The 20,235-nt window shown below is 43.0% G+C and overlaps 1 protein-coding gene and 1 long non-coding RNA gene across 5 annotated transcripts in view; both read right to left on the bottom strand.

The window, feature by feature from the left end:
- LOC119169192 (FMRFamide receptor-like) overlaps positions 1-20,235 on the bottom strand; it is a 1,338,388-nt gene that overhangs the window by 481,357 nt on the left and 836,796 nt on the right. The gene's annotated exons all lie outside the window — the stretch shown is intronic.
- On the bottom strand, positions 15,087-18,831 carry LOC142784675 (uncharacterized). The gene is made up of 3 exons (XR_012888724.1): positions 18,411-18,831; positions 16,899-17,021; positions 15,087-16,347 (listed from the first exon to the last, which is right to left on the bottom strand). It is a non-coding gene; the product is annotated as an uncharacterized LOC142784675 (long non-coding RNA).

Below are 20,235 nucleotides of genomic sequence, written 5' to 3'. Positions count from 1 at the left end.
AACCTCAATTGAGTCCTTGAGCAGTCTCTTCTTAAGAATTCAATGATTGGCGAATATAATCCCACCACATTCTTCATTTAAATTTTATTGCAGCGCATTTTTTCATTGCAGCTAGAGCAGACACAAAAGTAAAGCAGACAAGCAGTACAAAAAGCCGTAATTGACTGACCACGTAAGCCAGAAAACACAGCATTGTAAATTTCATTTGACGAGTGATTCCAAAGGCTTACCGATTGCTTATTTTGTAGGTTCTAAAGCATTAGGAATGCACAAAGTGCCGCAACTATAAGAAGAACACAGCATGGCTGATCACTCTGCTGTAAGAATAGGTATAACCGGACAGAGAAACGAGTATTCACAGGAGTAGTGCTCATTGTGTAGGGATATATGACAGCTTGTTCAAGGTGTATTGGTGTTTGCCAGCAATAGCACCGTTTCAGCTGGATACATCCTCGTTAACACCAAGTGGCACATCAGCATGACGATTAACACCCATGTTCGAGAGTTATGCATTTTGGTATCTTAAGTAATTAACATAACCCTGCACACAGCGCATCGTTAATCACGTGCAAGGGAGGCATCAACCAGCTCATAATAAACACGGGTTGTTAATATTCCCTTCTTTGCAGCGTCATCAATTAAGGGGAGAAACAACTTGAAGTGTGCCCCCGAGTAATAGAGTAAGCTACGCCCATGCTGACGTATAAACTCTAAGCCAAAATTCGGCAAAGTTGGACTCATTGCAGTCGTTACGCCTACGGACTAACGGTTCGTCCAACAGGGACTAAATGCGCGAGAGTGCGTGTCGTGCGCAAACGCCCGGCAATGAAGGGATCAACGGGAAGGGCAACTGCGCCGCGATCGCCTTCTGCCGATGCTGCAGTGCAATGCTCGGTATGGTCGGCGATCACGAAATTAAGTTATATAGGCTATACACCACTGCGAAAGCGAAGCAGTATGAAACGAATAGAAGATGTTATGAGAGGCAAGTAGTACAACATGCAGTCAGTGCACACAGCAAGGGCCCTCGCGTTTCCACCATGCCAGCACGGGTGGGTCGAAACCAAGTGAACGTTGCCGAACACGGACACTGCGGATTACTCGCTTCAATGTGCTGGATTAGTTTAAACCAGGAACAACACTGACAACGCTAATAAATGTAAGCTGTTCGTCAGCGGTCGTGTACTCGCACGGTGACCACAACTTCAAAGCGATGTATAAAATTAAGTAGGCTTCGTACGTCATGGGCATCAAGCTGGCTGCCGGTGTGAGTGCATTGCCGGAACACGCGAAGGAAACGTCATATACAATTTCTTTCACAGAAAATTTAGTCTCCCGAATTAACGCTCAGACAAACTTATGTCTTTTTCTCTATGCGACAATTGTTATCAAACAGCGTGTAGGCGATCGCGGATCCGACTTATTGTGCGGCCGGTGGTATTTTGCGAGAGACTTACCAGCACGATGAAAGAACCGTGCCTGTGAACGATCTCGTCGCGGTAGGTATACGGATATCTACATCACTCCGTAAGACACCGCGAACATAGGACACTTACCTATTGTTCATTTGTGACTATAAAATAATGACGACGAAAATTCCACGCGAGCCGCATGTTGTGATCGCTGGTGGTCGTTTAGCCATACTCGTCGTAAGCCTAGCGAGGTTGTCGGCAAGCCGACATGGTATGGCACAAATGGGGCGCCTGGCTGCTTCGCCGACTTTCCCGCGTAAGCACCGCTGCTATGTTTGTGTTTAGCCCTTGCAGTTGAAGCCTTGCAATTGCTCCCGCAGTTAGTCCAATATTGGTTCAAAATCAGTGGCAGTGCATTTAGTCCCCTAAAGGACCAATGGCCAACCCCACTTAAGTCCTTTTCGGCTTAGACAAAAAGGGAAATGCAGGTTTGTAGATTGGGTCACAAACGAGCGCAGACGTCGCATATCCCGCTAGCCTCTGTCTCGCTCAGCAGGAGGTGACATTTGCCATTGGACACGGTTCTCTTGCGGCGGCGCTTACTGCAACACTTTTATTAGTTGTTGAAACAACACTCGATGCCGTCGGTGTTGGAGAAACACCTGTGGTGCATGTGGAAACTGCCCTACTTCGACAACGAGCTATAAAACGCGAAGGCGAGGCGAAATTTGAAGAACATAACTGCGTTCTCCGCAGTGCTAGCGTGGCTAGTGTTTTTTGCTGGTGTCCAAATGCTTTATCCATGGGATCCGAGCTTGCGAACCTTGGGGGGCCATGCTTTAATTGTGCCGTGTCGCATTACATTCTTTGGACGCTAACCGACGGTGGCACCACATTACCTCGCCAAGCTTCTCCAACCGAGAGCACCACGCGAAAGAGAATGTGTGAGATGTAACATGCGCATTTGTGCTCTCTTGTACATATGCCTCGGTAGCTTTGTCGACAGTGCACCGGGCGCTTGTTGTCGCAGTTCAAGCGATTGCAGGATAAATCCTTGATGAGTAATTTGTTCATTGCGAATGCATTTCTTAGTCGGGGCTTGTCATGCGTCCCTGGTTGGCGTGCGCATGGATCTCTCAGCACGCGCTTCTCCTCACCCATAGCAACAGCTGCGCCACGCCTAGCAACTGAAGCAGGTGGTGAGAGTAGATGGTAAGAAAGAGGAAGCGCTGGGGCGTGTGATGGCGCTCGCTTCGCGGAGCAGCGAGCGTCATCAGTTCAGACTGGCACGGTGGATGGACGTGTTTTTTGAGCGCTACCGGTCGACTGCGAAGATAAGTGGTTTTGCGTGTTTCGAGCTTGCCTTTATAATTTATAAGGCAGTAGTTAAAACATTTGTAGCACTTATTAGATTGCATGGCTTTTTCAGGGGTCACTGACCAGGTATTTACTAGTTTGTGTGTGTGTTTAATTCATTGTTTTTTTCGCTTGCCACCCTGTGGGGGAAGTGCACGTACATTGAATGCCCAAATGTTTGTAGTAGAGCTTAAACTTTCTCATTTTCGTAGGGCAGGGTCCGTCGTACGCCAGGTTTGGTAATTATTGAGTGCGACAAATAATAAGAACAGTTGGTGTCAGAAAGGCATGGTTAAAAAGGCTGCAAAGTGTTCAGAATGCGGGGTGGGCTTGAAAATGAACACAAGTGCAGACGGGAATGGAGTGGAGGCTGACGCCAAGTGTAGGCCAACAAAAGGCATGATTTGATCATTTGCAACAGGGCTGAGAAGTGTGAAGGGCAAATAACATGAAAGGTAGGAAGGCTGAAGTCGACGACAGATTACGCACTGATGTCACGTAGGATATATGATAGGCTCAGGGGAATGCACGTAGATTAATGTGGCTCCAGAAGTCTGGGTAGTGATCACAAAAGTATCAAGTAAGTTTTGGAAGAGCAGAGAAAGTGGGAAGAAGTGTTAAGGAATGTGTTTCAACGTTGTCCAAAAGGAATGCGAGGGCGGGTGCACATTGCAGACTGGGCCCGAATATTTCGTTCTTTGTGTCTAATAGCCTGAGGCCTATTACTGCTGATAAGAAAGAATGTTTTGTTGTTCTCTCTCAAGAACAATACGCTTCAAAGGCGTCTGCAGTCATTAGGAAAAACTTTAAAGAAGTTTCTGATAAACAAGTTGAAGTGAAGAAGCGAGCCATCGCTTTGCTGGAAGCTAGCGACATGTTCCGACTTGCATCTTCAGTAAAAAGCTAAAAAAATTGCATTAGAACCATTTTTTTTCAGCACAAATCCATAAACTAGACATCCCCTTTTGAACAATTGTTACGGAATGAAGCACAAGGCAGCATGAAGTTTCAACGTTCCTCCAGTTTCCCTTGTCCGCCTTGAATTTTCAAGACCCTTTTCTTGTAAAGGGTTCCGACCAAGTTGTTGACTTCTTAGCAACCAAAAATTTGTCTAACGGGAGTGGTTTTAGTATCGACGTTGTCGATTTGTTTTACTCGGTTCCTCACCTTGAACCCATGAAGTGTGTAAAAAAATACATCACGCAGGAAAATGACGAACTTTCATTCATAAACAAATGTAGGATGTCGATGGAAAGCTTCATGGAACTACTCTTCTTTTATGTGAATTCGACTCTTGTATTATGGGGCGATAAGTATTACATGCAAAAGACTGGCATTTGTATCGGCTCTTGTGTAGCACCGGTCCTGTGCGATATGTTCTTAAGTTATTTTGATTGGGCTTTGCAAACGGCACTAAGCAGCCTCGTATTTAGTGTCTTCGGATATGTGAACGATTACCTTGTGCTCGCTCATTCACCTTCCTTGGATAAAAACCAGGACAAGATTATTGAAACCTTCGAATAAAATGGGCATGGTTTACGTTTCACCAACGAGGTTTCCCATGATAAGATATTGCAGTTTCTAGATCTTGAGATATCTTTTCTCGCGGATCACCTATGCTGGTCCTGCTCTCCCTATTCAAGGAAACCAATCTTGGACTACTCTTCTTCGCATTCTAAAGTAGTAAAATCAGGTATTGCGATTAACCTTCTCAATTCTGCTGTAACATAATCATGTTTCCACAAAATGGCGCGCATTTTTTCTTAGCAAATAATTAGGTTGCGAGAGGCAGGCTTTCCATCCAATGTTCTTATTTTCGCCGCTCAGAAGTTACTACGTATGAAGAAAGGGAAGGAATGCTCCTTAAAGGAAGCAGATAAATGACGCAAGTTTGCGGTAGTCCCATATGTGCACGAGTTTTTGCATAAGATAAAAAATGTGCGAAAAATTTCAACCTCGACGTTGTGTTTTCAGCAAGTGGAAAACTGCAGCAAATGTGTTCTAGAATTGACTTACAAAGCAGAATGAAGGCAGGTCTTGTGAAGAAAATTTGTGGTGTCAACCATGTCAATTATTTCACCAATTGGTGATTCAATGTCGTTTATTGTATTCTACTGTCTTGCCGCAGGTTATACATTGGGCAGGCTGGGCACTGCTTGAATGTTCGCCTGCGAGAACACTACAATGCGCTGAAATCAGCCCCGGGTTTACATTTGACCGCTCATTGTAAAAAGTATGGCTGCGTACCTTAATTTTCACACACATTTGTCTTATACAGCTATCATGACACGAAAACGACGGAGATTGCGGAAGTCTTTTTTATTAAAAAGATTATTGATAGTTGTGTTAGTTCACCGTCTATATCACTGTTAGATTGCGAAATCTCGTTTCTGGACGACACCTGTTCATAGTGGAACCTTCTCCCGAGTTTTTTTCCCTTGCTCATCTTTCTGATATATAAGTTCTTCTCTGAATAAACTGAGTTCAAGTCTGGGCTTGTTTGTCTCTTCTCTCGTGTCTCGTTGGTTTGCGCTTCCAATTATTTCATTATGAATTTGTACCAACTGGCCCACCAGTAAACCATTTTGCAGTACAATGTGATATGGGATGGACATCACTTGAGTGCATGGAAGCTAGCAGCAAGATAAAATTTGAAAAGCGATTGAAAGAAATGAGGGAGGAGCGTTGGGCTAGGAAGGGTTTCACATATTTGTAAGTGAAGAATGTTGATAGAAAATAGAGAAAGCGAACCAGAAAATTGGCTGATAAGTACTTGGAAAAAAGCAGGGTGCCAAACCAAAAAGAAATAATCCTTTTTTGCAGACTAGTTGGTTCATACTTGAAAATTTGCATTGCTGCACAAACTTGAAGGAAAACAATTAATTTTGGCTGAGAACACCACGTTGACACCAAAGCGTGCCGCTACTCTGTTGGACCAGTGGGTGAACGATTCAAGAAAGTAGCGGCACGCTTTGGTGTCTACGTGGTGTTTTCAGCCAAAAATAAGCTGAAGGGGATTTGTCCGAGGCTGCAGTACCGTGAGGCCGAAAAATTGGCAGATCCCACATACAATTCGAATCGATGATATGCGAAGCACGAATGAGGAAGGGTGATAGGTCCCTTTAAAGTTAGCACAACATTAAGAGGCGGAGATAAATTATGCTCTACATGACTTTCATGTCATGATTACCATGTTTGGACGTTTCACTTAACTTCGACATCTATTTGTAGTCACCTTATACGAATTTTGGTATATATAAAGCTAGTGAAACGGCCATGAGCGTGCTGTGAGCGTAGCATGTAATCATGTTTTAAGAAATTCTTATCATGATTCTCATACTTGAACGTGTCATTTGCATTCATCGTCCTACTAGGGGGATATTGGTACCTGGCGTGGCATCGCCGGCGTGACGCAATGAAATGAATGCCGGCGTGCACGCGCGCTGGCTCACTTGGAAGTGTATTGACGCCTTGAGTGTGGCGTGTAGTATTGTTGTTACACGACACGCATCTCATGATTATCATGTTTGCACCAGTCACATACTTTCGTCATCCATTTACGTGACATAATATCAAATTTGGTATATGTGGAATGAGTGAATCAGCCGCGAAAACGCTACGAGCGTAGCATGTAGTTATGTTTTTACATGAAACGCATATTGTGATTATCAGGTTTGGACGTGTCGTTTACCTGCGTTGTCTATTTTCTTCACGTGATACTCAAATTGGTACATGTGCAGCTGGCGCAACGGCAGCGAGCGCGTCATAAAGAACCCAATATACTACTATACGCAACGTCGATGCACGCGCAGGCTGGGCGCAGCGACACCACGCTAGCAAAACGAGAGCACTCTAAACACCTTTTCACAGCAGCACTCTCGAATCCCCGAGCTGCTGGGGTCGAGAGTGTGTTCTCAGTGTTGCCATCGTGCTCTGGGCAGTGCATCTCAAACGTCAACGCTTAGTAGTTTTGGAAGAGGCATGCGAATTCGGCGCGCCTTTGCAATGAACAGCAATTGCGATTGCAGGAAATGATGCGTACTCTAACAAATCATCCGGCCATCATTGTGTTGTGCACGGGTGCACCAGCAATCAGCCAAAAAAAAATTTAGGTGCGATTGTGTACCCGCAACACAGCACTCCACGCAACTACTGCAGGTGTGACATGTTCTCACTATATCGCTTTCCGTCGTCACTTGAATTGCTGAGGCAGTGGGTGGCGTCGGTAAATCGGAAAAACTTCAGTGTGTCGCCGCCGTCACACCTGTGTTCACGCCACTTCATTGGCGAAAAAAAACGTCGAAAACAACGTCCCCATGCTGCATCTAGGATACGAAAGAATGGTACGCAAATCGCTCATCATTTGCCTAGTAACCCACGAGAGCGTTGCGCATTTGTTCTTAAATATCTCAATTATCATTTTCTTCGGGTTGTTGTGGGGCGGCGGCGCTTGGTTAGGCAAGATTATGTTCCCAAATCAAAGAAGGTACGGGTGCACTTGGCGTTCGGCTCTTGATTACGATGACAAGCTAGGTTTCTTTTTGCAGAAGTTGGCGAACGATGACGCCCTTTCGGACTCGGCTGGGACAAGTGCGCAAGCAAGTAAAGGCACAGCAAGTGTTTCCGATCCAGTCACGGTCAGCGCCAACTCCGAAGAATGCACTTGAAGTGAGGCTGGCAAGCACTCGCGCGCGTGGGTGGAAAAGCGGCAGGGCTGAACCAATGCATTTTTTTTTTCAGATATATCAGAGCGCTGAACTAACAACCAAAGTAAATTGCAATCCAATTGCAATTAATAGGAAAACAGAATCTGCGCATAACAACGTAAGATCAGCAAAATCGAACATACATGTGTCGATTTGTGGAATTCTTGTGGAATTCTTGTTCACAGGTTTTTTAGAACTACTGCGCTTTTATCTCCTTTCGATCTTTGTACTTCACAAGGACACCTTCTACACTCAGCGGGAAGGAGTGTGCATTGGCTCTTGTTTAGATCTGGTTCTTAGTGACCTTTCACTCGCGCGGTATGACAGAATTCTCATGGCTGATCTTCATCAGACAAACAGAGGTAAAGTGTTCCGCTACGTTGACGACTTTTGAGTGTTTTACCTCATCGACCAATTTGACCGTCGACGAACCACCAGTGAGATTTTTTAAGTATTTCGCCATGAAATGAAGCAAATTGAATTAACGTTGGAGCTTATTTCTGATGACAGGCTACGATTTGTAGACATAGAAATGCTTTTTTGGTAGACCATGTCTGTTGGCGGTACGAGCCACGCTCAAAGAAAAGCCTTCTTTTTACGCCTGCTCATTCTAAGCTAGTCAAGCGTGGCGTCGCTTTTTTTTTTTGCCTAAACGCAGCTGTAACTCGCTCTTCGATTACCAGGTAAAATGTAGTTTTACAAACCAAGGTCATCGCCTTCAACAAGAAGGTTTTCCTGATCCCCTGCTAACTTCCATCGCCGAGACTCTCCTTACGTCTCTAAGAGTGCTTGATAAGGGACAAAGCAACAGCCTACTCAACAAACCACATTCCAGCACGGCTGTTATTCCCTACGTACACGAGGTTTCCCATAGGCTAAAGAAGATTGCTGGCGAAATTGGTGTCCGAGTCGTATTCTGCGCACGCGACAAGCTGGCTGGGTTGTGCCGCAGAGTTAATATTGAAGGACCTAAGAAAGAAGCATGCGCTAAGAAACACGCTACGTGCTATGTTGAAAGTATTTTAGCGATTGTATACAAGATATTGTTTACATGGTGGCTCTGTTACATTGGCCAAACAGGCCGATGCATTATTCATCGCTTGAGGGACCACGCTTACTATCTAAAAGGCTCCGTTCCCAGCCACTTGGCACACTATTGTAAAAAGTGTGGCTGCCAGCCAATTTTTGACAAGTGTGTGATTAGGGGCGATATAAAAATCAGCGCGAGCGCGAGATTAGCGTAGCCTTCCATATTCAACAATTCGGTTCTTCCTGTGTTCGCGTACCTTCAATTTTTCTTCGCGGCTGTTAACTTCGTTATCTAGGGTCCACTGATATGACTGGCTCTTGATAAGGTAGGCCATTCAGCACATGTATGTCTGATTGTGCTGATGTTGCGTGGTTATACGCAGATTCTGTTTTCTTATGTATTGCAGTTGGATTGCAATAAATTTTTGTTGTAAGTTTAAAGCTCTGTTCTCGTCTCTTCTATTCCCTCCTGTCGTTTGCGCTGTTAAGCACTTTCTTCGTCTACAGTGGACGTTTTTACCTTTCATTGTTAAAAATGAACAGCGTCATCTATCAACAAGCCTGTTATGTCAACCGACCCTATTTTGCTGGGCGAGAAAACGAAACAAATAGCATATCACTACCCTTCGGGTGGTTGCTTCAGACATTTTTCCCTTGTGCTGCGGTATGTTACCTATGCTTCGTGTGCCACGCAGGCAAAAAGGAGGAAATGGTGATGCCAGGAACAAGTTAACACTGATTGTATTCGAATTTTGGTTACCTGAATGAAAAGAAAAAGAAAGAGCACTGTCGCGAAGTGGTTTCGTAAAAAAAATCGGTACTGTGCTTTTACTGTTAAACACAAGCCGAAGCGTGCACACGCACTCTTCAACCTAACTAACATCTTATTTCCCCGCGCAATGTAGGTGGTCACCTGCAAAATAAACACGACTGCGAATAGAAATTTCGATATGCGTACTTTCGGAAAAACGAACGTCGTGCAAGCGCAAAAGATCATTTGCTTGTCGAGCTTCATGGTGTACGGAAGTTTGCGTATCTGAAAGTGTGTAAGGCCCCGTCGATGGCTTCAGATAAATGACATAATATATTAAAGTAGGTGCCGCCGACGCTGCTGTGCTCATCCAATGAAAATTTTCATTGCCACCACAGCAGACTACATTGACGGAAAGAGTTCCATGCAAGCTTCGCAAAACCGTGAGCGCCCGCACGTATTGTTCGCATGCTACATATTCACTTTAGACCACCTTCTTTCTCCTCTTTATTTATCAGTATTGTTATTTTTCTTTATCCAGTGAGGGTGTCCTGCGAGCACAGTGGAGCACTGATGGAGCCAATCTCAATACCGTGTATGCGTCCTGCAATTTGAAAGCACGGAGTGCAGTATTATTAAAAGACGGGAACGGAAAGGCATATGCATATATATATATATATATATATATATATATATATATATATATATATATATATATATATATATATATATATATATATATATATATATATATATATATATATATATATATATATATATATATATATATATATATATATATATATATGCAAGAAAGAGAAGAGACGATGAAACTTTCACGGATGTGTCTTTACTAAACGTGTTCAGCTGGTGGACCAGCCTTCATCAGGGTAATCAAAATGCAGTAATCAAAATGCAGTAAACGTGCATTACTTATCTCTGGCAGCTCCCTAAACGCGCAGTTAAAGCTTGAGCTTAGTATAATAAATGCGAACCATTTCTTAGTGAAATTTGGTGACTTTGACCGTATCTATCTAGCCACCTATGACAATCAGCTCTCCTGGCGATCTCGATAATAAGATCTATACCAAGATTAGCATTGCATAACATAACTGTACGACGACTATAAGTGACTAGTCATAAAATGAAAATCATGACATGTATGTCATGAATGGTAAGATTTGAATGTGCCCCGCAGGGGCGTCTGTGCAATAAGGCGTTTGATGTGTGGCAAATCCAGGGACCCGAGCCAACGGGGGAAGTGTTTCGATCTCCTCCCATGCGTAGCCGTGCGTGGATTAGCCGTATACTGTGAAAACGGAATCCTGGGGGTTGAGTCAATGCTGGGTGTTTAAAGCATTAAAGCCCCCCCGCGGAGGCAACATTCCCCTTTGGCCCCAGCTTCACGTAGTCGACACCCTTAGGCTGACGCACCCAGAAGAATGCGGTAGTCGCCTTTTCCATGTCATTCTATCCCCACATCTTAGTCTTTCTCTCACACTTTTAATCTTTCATGTCATCTTTATTTCAAATAATATCGAATTTCCTCGCGGTGAGGGTTAATATTGTGTAGGTGTACACAATCTTGCGTAAATACGTAAAGTTATAGCGGTGATGCAAGGCTGGAGCCTCCAAATGTTTGTGATTCAACCTTGTAGCATCCTCTTGTTGGGCTCAGTGGTGGGTGGCCCCCATCCCCGCCGAATTAATCACCCTAACCAAACCAAAGCAGAGCATCCCGAAATATCATGTCGCGCACAGAAAAAATGAAAAGAAGAAATTTTGAGCGATTTCATCTTTCCTAGTGTAAAGAGGTTTACTATGCGAACCAAACGAGTAGGTGGAAAATTCGAGATAGCGACAGGACGAGGAAAATGGAGGAGCTCGAGCGCCGATCTCGTGGTGCCTTATCTGCCATGACGCTTGTTGTTCCTTGTTGTTTTCATCATTCCTTCATTATAATTGCCCCCGTCGAGAAAGATGAAGCCATCTTGGCGATCTAACAGGTAGGAACGAGTGGGTCGAAGTACGGCTTCAAGCGATCCACGTGAACAATATCGTATCCACGCCGACGATTGTCATCGAGCGGCGTAAGCGGTCCAATAGCGTAATTGACGGGTGATCTTCGCTCTACCACGCGGTATTGACCATGGTAATTTGAAAGTAGCTTGGTAGACAAACCAGGGGCCGAATTCACAAAGCTTTCTCTTTGGCTACGCATTTTCTTAGCCAAAAGTTCTCTTATCTGGATGGATTACTATAGCGCGGGTATGAATTTAACTTATTCGGCACTTAAGAGGGCAAGGAGGACACACGATAGCCGATGAAACGACAAGGTAAGAAAGAAGTGTGTGCCGATAATATCAAGGTAGCACGCAAAGCGTCTAGCATCGAGAGTATACGATGATAGCCAATGATTTGCTGCATCTAAGTTTCAGTTCCGCGAGCGTCTGCTACAGCGCTTACGGGATGCCGCGTACGTTGTAATAGACGTTTTGGTGGGCTGTGCAAAGCCAAGCACTCGCCTTTAATTAACGACTGTAGCTAAAAAAATAATTGCTCGATGGCCTTAAGCCACCGAGCAATCCATGCACTATCTCGCCAAGTACAAGTAAACAACACTCCAGGTGTACCACATAAATGAAACCACACATAAATCGATGCATGCAATGTTTGAAAATGTGCCTCGAATGTCTTCCCCTATTTAACGCGACGAGTTACTTTACATTTCATTGAAACTGCGCTGCTACTTAACTAATTCGGTGCAATCTAGCACGGTATAGTGGTGAACGAAAGGGTGTTTTGTACCTATAGTCAAAGGTAGCCTTTGTTACAATATTCTTATTACAAGACACATGAGCGACTTTGGTGCCTGCAGACGAATTGTGCGGAAATAGATAACAGCAGTAATCAATTGAAATTGTGAGCGCAATTTCACTGGTTCCATGCACCGCAGCATTTTTATAAAGCCGGAATGCGAGAACGTGCATACGCTTACGCTTAGGTATATGTCTACGTAAAATGAGGGAGACTCGTCGGGAGGTGTCTCAGTGCTAATGCTTTTCACAAAACACGGTGCAAATGTTTCGCCCAGCGTTGTTTGAGTGCGCAAAGCAAGGGACGTGTATACGAGTCTTGAGGTCGAGAAACGTTATCACACGTGCGAAAAGAATGAAAAGAGAGAGAGACTCTCGTTTCGGCTTCGCGAAAGCTTGAAATTGATAGATAATAAAGACAATTTTCTAGCCCAGCAGACGTCAGGGAAAGTCTCCGCAAAACAGGGTCAGATGCTCGGAGAGCATAAAAAAGTGGAGTACGCGTTATATGAGAGTGACAGCCACTCAGAAAGCGAGATGAAGTGTGACTGTCCTTAGGTGTGAGAATCAATGCTAATTAAGAGAGCTGAGTTAATGAGCCAAAACTTTCCTAAATAACGATAATGAAAGCAAACTGAGCATTCATCTAGTGAAAGTGACACTAGTGCCAGTGAACTCATAATAGTTGATTAGCGTTGTCACAGGCCGATATATATTTTTATTTTCTTATCTATATTTGGAAAACTATGAGAAGGTAGCGTACGTTAGAGCCGGCTATCCCAACGTCATGACAGTAATGTACAAGAATAAATAGCGCACGGTTATACAATCACACGTGGCGGTTGCTATCTTCTAGTAATTTTGGGAAAACGCATTCTAACTATTTTTTCTATTTTTAACAAAGTTTCACGGGACGTTTTTGCATTTGGCTTCATTCGAAGGAGTGACGATATATCAGCAATAAGGCGATCACAAGCACTGCTGCAGTGGACGAGCGGTTACAGCGCTCAACTACAATCTAGGAGGTACTTGGTTCGATTCACAGAATCACTGAGCACTTTTTTTTTCAAGAGGTTGCCCGGCCTGACATTATGCGTGGTGGCGGGTACTAAGTTTTTGAGAAGTAGGCTTTCGCACTTGCTTCTTTCAGTCCCCTTTTGACCCAAAAGCGTTGTACTGTGCTCCTTCAAAAATTAAAGAATTCAGGGTTCATAATTTTCTTCTCCATCCTCTCTTATCGCAAAAGTGTCCAGTTCTGAAATACCAATATCATACCTGGTATATTACTTTTCACGTGTTTGGATATTCGACCAGCAATCAGTCTTCACGGTGTTTTGAAGAAAATCTACACATGCAGTGAGCTAACTGCTTGCAGTCAAGTTGACTGCCTTTGTAGTGACACGCTTTTGTGCTAATTTGGTGGGCATCATCACATGCAGCAAGACCAAAGAGCACGGATAGTCAGAGCTGATGCAAACAGAGTGATTAGTTTGTGTCTTCTCTCCCGCTATTTGTCATGCTGCACGCTTCAGTGTAATGTCGCTGTCAATGGTTAAAATGAACTATAGCAGTTAATCGAGTTCTGCTGAGAGGGTCCCGTATTGTCCAGAATGGAACAGAACAATGGCAATTTGATTTGTGTGATAAAGAGATACCCTGCTTTTGGCTACTGGAATAAATTTCTAAACTGAAGTTTATTTTTTATTAACAACAGTTCCAGTGCAGATGAAAGGTGCATGGACAAAAATCGTGTATTTAGCTTGACTAGGTTTGTGACCTTAATTGTAATTGCGAACCGGTATCACAGTATGCATAAATATCACACACATATACAACCACGGGTGATAGCTTGCTTATTCTGATTAAAATTGAAAGGTTGAAATCGACATATTCAACCAACGCAATGTGTACGAGATATGCCATGTAGAGTAGCTATGCTCGAAACTAATCTTCGCAAGTTCGTTTCATTTTACCCAATTTCTTGCCCATGACTGTAGGTTGGTAAATGAAACTTCTTCGAACACACATATTCTGTGTAAGGTTACATTTATTTTTATGCAGTACAAAACAAATTGAAATGTATAATGGCTCAAAAGAGAAATAACTAGAAACAAATTCAGCCAAATCATAACCAAACTTACTCACCAATGATAAACGGATTCTCATTTAAAAGATACATACATACATACATACATACATACATACATACATACATACATACATACATACATACATACATACATACATACATACATACATACATATACGCACACACATATACATATGTACACCCATACATACACACATACACTCAGGTGTAAATATTAAAATGAATGGCTATAAAACAACAATTCTAATACATTCATTTTGAATACACTACAGAAAGTAACTTACGAGAGATATCCACCGGCACTGTTATGTCTGAACACGGTGTTTCTCGAATTATCTCGCAAAAGCTTGATGCATAGTTTTCTGCTGCTGCCCAGTGACAAGCAGTTTTTATAAAAAACACAAGAATAAAGCCCTTGACAATGTCATGCTAAAGAGAAGGGCTGTGCATCAATATTTTGTACATGTCTGCAATATCACTCTGTTTATTTACATAGCTTGGCTCATTCACAACCCACTAACAAAGCATGTTAGGACACTTGGGCTGAAAGTTGGCACAGCACGAGTAAATTCTAGACAAAACATGAATAACACAATTATAAGCTACTAAGCTCCTTGGTGTAAACAGTGTTTATATTGACAGCTATAGGTGCCATTTCGTTTCCCTAAAACACTTCTCAAAAGTAGAATCAACTTTATTTAGCTAAAAGTTTCTATTCTGGCGCGTCGTGGTGGCTCAACGGTGGAAGCGACTCTTTCGGCCAAGAAAACAAAGACCAATTATTTTTCCAGTTCGTGAATTCACCCCATGCTAACATTGAGGCAGCTGGTAAGAGTGCTTTTGGAGAGAGGAAACAACCACATTCCCACCAGTTGTGGCCTTGGGTAGGACAAAAATGATGAAAAACACTCCTCAAGAAGACTTCAAAGTTTGCACATCAACACAGTTCCCATACAGCTGTCTATTAGTCTGCTTGAAAAATATTGAGTTTACTGGTGGGCAAAGACTGTACACTATGTGAGGTGATGCTCCAGTGCACTGCATGTATGTCTTGCTGCTGGCCTCAACTGCGACGTTGCTCAGCACATATGTGTAAAGTAACAACTAATACTATGCCACTGCAAAGTAATTATGTGTCATTTGCATTAAACAGGGACCACAATAAAAGAACATAACAACATTTGCCTTCACAAAGTTCAAAAAATGTAAATAAATTTCCACAGAGTTTTCACAGTTCATCTGAGGATGGTAATATTGATTGTAAACACATTCTTACTTCAACTAACAAACTATTTTAAGATGCCAGATTCAATATTAGAGTATACCAGCACTTTTGTAGGGCTAAACAATTGTACAGGCACCTAGAAAAACACAAGTGAATGCATGGTATAGCTACATATAAAAATAAGTACTTTTATTTCTACTCTGAGTAGAGTTGCATAGATGATAAGTCACTTGCATTACATTATGAACAAACCTATCCGAGCAAAGTATACATTTAAAAAGTTACACTTACACAGTAGATAAGTAGACTGTTGAAGGACGGACAGGCAGTGGGATAATACCCAAGCGCTAAAATCTTCTGTTAAGATATACTAGGAGTAGTGATGATCTACTTCCTTCCAAATAAAATAATCCACATAGATTCACTTCCCAGAACTTATACACTCATGGCATCATTGGTGCTATACAAATGAGTGTACACTGAAGGATTACATCGACTAAGTACATGATTACTGCATCCATGGCTTTACTTCTTGTACTACAAAGAATGCAGACACAGTTACCATTGGCGACCATGGATGCTGTGATTTCTGGCATGTAAATGTAAAGGCACGCAGGCACTTAACACACATGTTAAAAACTTCAGCTCAAAAATATTTGCCCACTAACACTACAGCAGCCTTTAAATTAGTGTCATAGTTTGGTATCTTCTATGCAAAATTTAAATAATTTTGAATGCAAGCAAATGAACTGCTGAATAATGCACTGCTAAGAAGTTAAGCAGCAGCTGCTCCTGACATCACAATGTGCTCTTTCTGCTGTTGTAAACTTTGAGCAGGAGAACAGTCACTGGTAGTCCCTTTATACTTGTTGGTCTTCTGTGCTCTGTTCTTGATACACTGTACATGACCGTGGAGCACCAAACCCCTTGTTACTGCTGGAACTTAGAAAAATACAGATCATTTTACAACCATGCTACATGCAAGAGTGTATAGTTGTCAATTATGTGCTCATATTTACAGATATTTTATTTTCAGAAGCCAATGACAAGCCTCAACACACACACACACACAAACAGTGAAGACTGAAAATATATTTATTATGATACAAGAGCAAAACTACAATGTTATAGATGAAGGCATGAGACTTCTGCCAGACATAAGAAGCCAATAAAATTTCTTCTATTTTGACTTTACACTAGGTGCGAGAAGCAGACCACAAATAAGTTCACTAAGAAAGACAAGTTAGACTACATTACAACGCAACAGCCAATGTTCCTAACTTTAAGGCTGTCTAACATGGCCAGCTCACCGTACTGCGTATAGGAGCAAATGGGCAGTCTAGAAGACACAAAGAACTTGTGGATTATGAGTGTGCTTGTTGCTGACATCTATTATTCTAAATGAAGAAAACCTTTCAAAAATGCACTTCATGAGGGGAAATAATTATACGCAACAAACACAACGGGCTCCTACAGGTGCCACCAACACTCACCATTATTGTTGATACCAGTGTCTTGCCGGATGGATATGCTGCGTCCTGCACAGAACACCAAAGGAGCGCTGCATGACTTGGATTGCATGTGTGCTAGCTGCATTGCTCTGCTGCTGAAATAGGCTAGCCACAGACAGAGAAATGAGAAGCCATGGCTTTGAAACACACTGAACGTCACCTTTAGATATCAACAATGCATACTTAGGTCAGGTACAATTTGTAGAAAAATATATATCACTATGCAATCGTGGTGAACATGTTCGGCTGAAACATAAGCAACAGCACTGAGAGAGAAAAAGCTACATTAGGTAAAAGATGCAGTTACTGGCCCTATGTCATCTGAAGCTTAGCTTCTTCAATAGGTCTTTCTCCTTACAAGTTGTGAACAGCCAGGCAATTTTCACCCACTTGCTATTTCCTTCCAGAGCACTTGATCCACAAAGGGAGTCACAAGCTCGAGAGCTCAATAAGGAATCAAAGTATTTGTGCTCGTTTCAAAGCACAAGCTTTTGAGCCTCAGATTATTGGAGTTTCATTCATAAGCTGCAGGCTTTCAGCTTTCAACATTCTCAATTATCTTGCAATTTAGTTCTATAAATGTTGAATAAGAATTATGTGTAAGAATATTACAGGTATCCACTGAAAGCAACCATGCTTGGGTTTTCAATTTGTACACAGTAAGTGGTGTTCACGTAATCGTATGTATTAAAGAAATACTAACCTTGCAGCCAGCTGTTAGGCAGTTTTGTGCACTCGAAGCTCCTAAGCAGATCGCAGTCCTTCCAGATGAGGCTGCCATGCATGCTTCCACGCCCCATCCGCTGAATGATAACAGTCCCAGCAGTGACATAGGCTTGCATAGTTAGGGAGAACGCGTCCTTCCTATTTTTGTACAGGTGCTCAAAGTAATGATGAGGATTGATGTGCCACAATGTTCAACCGGTGAATCACAGGACCTTAACAAACCATTGTCTGCGATCTGTGAAGAGCCAAAAACGAGATATTTAAAAACAATCATTAAAGCACTCACTTCTAATACTTATTTGAGGAAGCTATCACTTCGTTAATGTGACCAAAATCTGCTATAATCACTTTGAAATAAACTGAAGCCTCATGTAAAATTTACGTACCGCAATATATATGTCCTACTGAAGTATAGTACTAGCACAGTGGTAATCGTCCATAGAACTAATTTTCCAATATAACATAAATTTTTTAAGTGCAACCTGGTTTCTGAAAAATAAATTCACATTAACTTTCCAACTATCAAACGTGGTCAATCGACAGGGCCAACCTCATAATCAAACAAGAGCTCACTTGTATCAAATCACAAAAAACTTTTTATGTATTTGCTCCATAATATATGTATGTATATAATAGTAGTAGTATATTTTTCATGCTTCAACTTACCATAGAGAAACATTACATCTGATGGGCTTAAAAACTTGCACACGTTATAGAACTGCGTGAATTATAGTACTGGTGAAACTTAGTTCTGCAAGGTGAACTCACCGATGGCAGCATTTAGTAGCCGTCGGTGTCATGAGGAACCAAGTACGGCCAACAGGCAAAGGGCATCTGCAGACTAGAAGCTGCCAATGACAGCAACGAAGCGCTGGCCAGGCGTGCACGTCCATTGATAAAGTGTAAGAACTGGCCATGACCGGTTGTTGTCAAGGCTCTAGTGCCGTGAAAAACGATGGCGAGACGAACTCGGAAACCTGTAGTTAGGCGATATTGGCCTACAACTTCATCCAAAGCAAGGCACCGGTGAAATCTTTGCCTTTTCTGGGGGCCGAAGGGAAGCTTGACGTTCACGGGCTCTCGCTGCCACATAGAACTCTCAAGTTGTTACCGAAGGACAGTCTAGGCGCGCTTCCAAAGTAACACGATCCACAACAGAATGTAGCATCTCGCAGTTTTGGTTGATCACATCACAGCGCTAAAACTATGGTTATCACAAAAAGGAGAAGTGACGACTTAATAAACAAAAGCGCCAAGCTGCCCCACCACAACTTCGCCGGGCAAAATAGTTATCAACGCTGTTTTTCAATTTTCGGTCACACGAGCACAGCTTGTTCACAAGTCTTGGAACGTCAACACAGCACCACTGTTCACAACGAACATCGTTTCACTCCCGAACAGTACATTGCTCTCAAGTAAATATTAGCGTACGGGCTAACTAGTGGCGAAGCAAGAACCGAACGCATAGTTCATACGTTTCCGTACGTACTTGGGGTCACTCAAGTAACGTGTCAAGCTGTCAATCCGAAATGTCGCACAGCACCCAACTGAGAGACTGGAAAGTCAAGCGAACGAACTGTTACCGGCACACAAACACACATTGCAGGCTTCTCGAGTGCTAGTTGCCGTCGATACATCGACGCCGATCTCCGCTTGATAACCACACCGACGCACAGGCTTCGCTGCACTTCACCGTACACCATTGCACTGCCACAGCTTTCCGCACTGCTCACACGCACTGAAAGAGCTGCTGTAATCACAACACATCCGGTCAAACGCTGAAGTAACTCATGCGAGAAGCATTTGCTGAAAGTCGCACTGACCGATATGCTGTTTACGACGCCATGTTGTTTTCGACAACTGCACCGCACGTAAGAGAGCTCTTAGAAAGTACTTGCACTATTTTCACGGCGTGAAAAAAATTTCTCTTATGTGCGAGGGGGGTGATATGACGAACACGACAGGCGTGCCAGATGAAAGAAGTGTTTTGGCAACGTCACGGAGTGAGCTGATGTAGAGGGTATTGCTTCACAACCAATCACAAGCTGTGCCTGTCGGCCAAGCCGTCGTCTGCTCGTGTTTGTCGTCTGCTTCGATCAGAGCATGCGACAGGGGATTCGCCTTCGCAACGCTATTATTCTCAGGTCAAGTGGCCGCTGCGTCGCACAAAATACATGTCAGTGGCTCGCTCTACCTTTGAATGATGTTCGTGCGCCAAGTTAAATGGCTGGTAATTGACGCAGGGATGAATTCAGCCAAGGTTTGCTCCAGAATCGTGAGGGTTTGCATATTTTCGGTGTCATACAAAGTTACTAGGGTCATTTTATTCCGATTGCTTGCCATATTATCATGGTCCATATCGGTGTCTGAACAGTGAGGGTGAAGATGCATGATTTGTTTCTAGTTCCATGCGTAATCACGCGCACCCCTAATACGCTTTGGTTTACAAAATATGCTTTGTTCCAGATCGTCCCAAAGTGTATCGACAGCTGTATTTCAGAGATCGCAACCATTGGACAGTTAGACCCAATGAAAGTACGCTAGAGCACAAACTTTATGAACCACTCACTGAAAACTTCCTCTCATTTTTATT

Source organism: Rhipicephalus microplus, chromosome 2, assembly GCF_043290135.1.
Source record: "Rhipicephalus microplus isolate Deutch F79 chromosome 2, USDA_Rmic, whole genome shotgun sequence".
Taxonomy (NCBI): Eukaryota; Metazoa; Arthropoda; class Arachnida; order Ixodida; family Ixodidae; genus Rhipicephalus; species Rhipicephalus microplus.
This window is presented reverse-complemented; position numbering and strand designations above follow the sequence as displayed.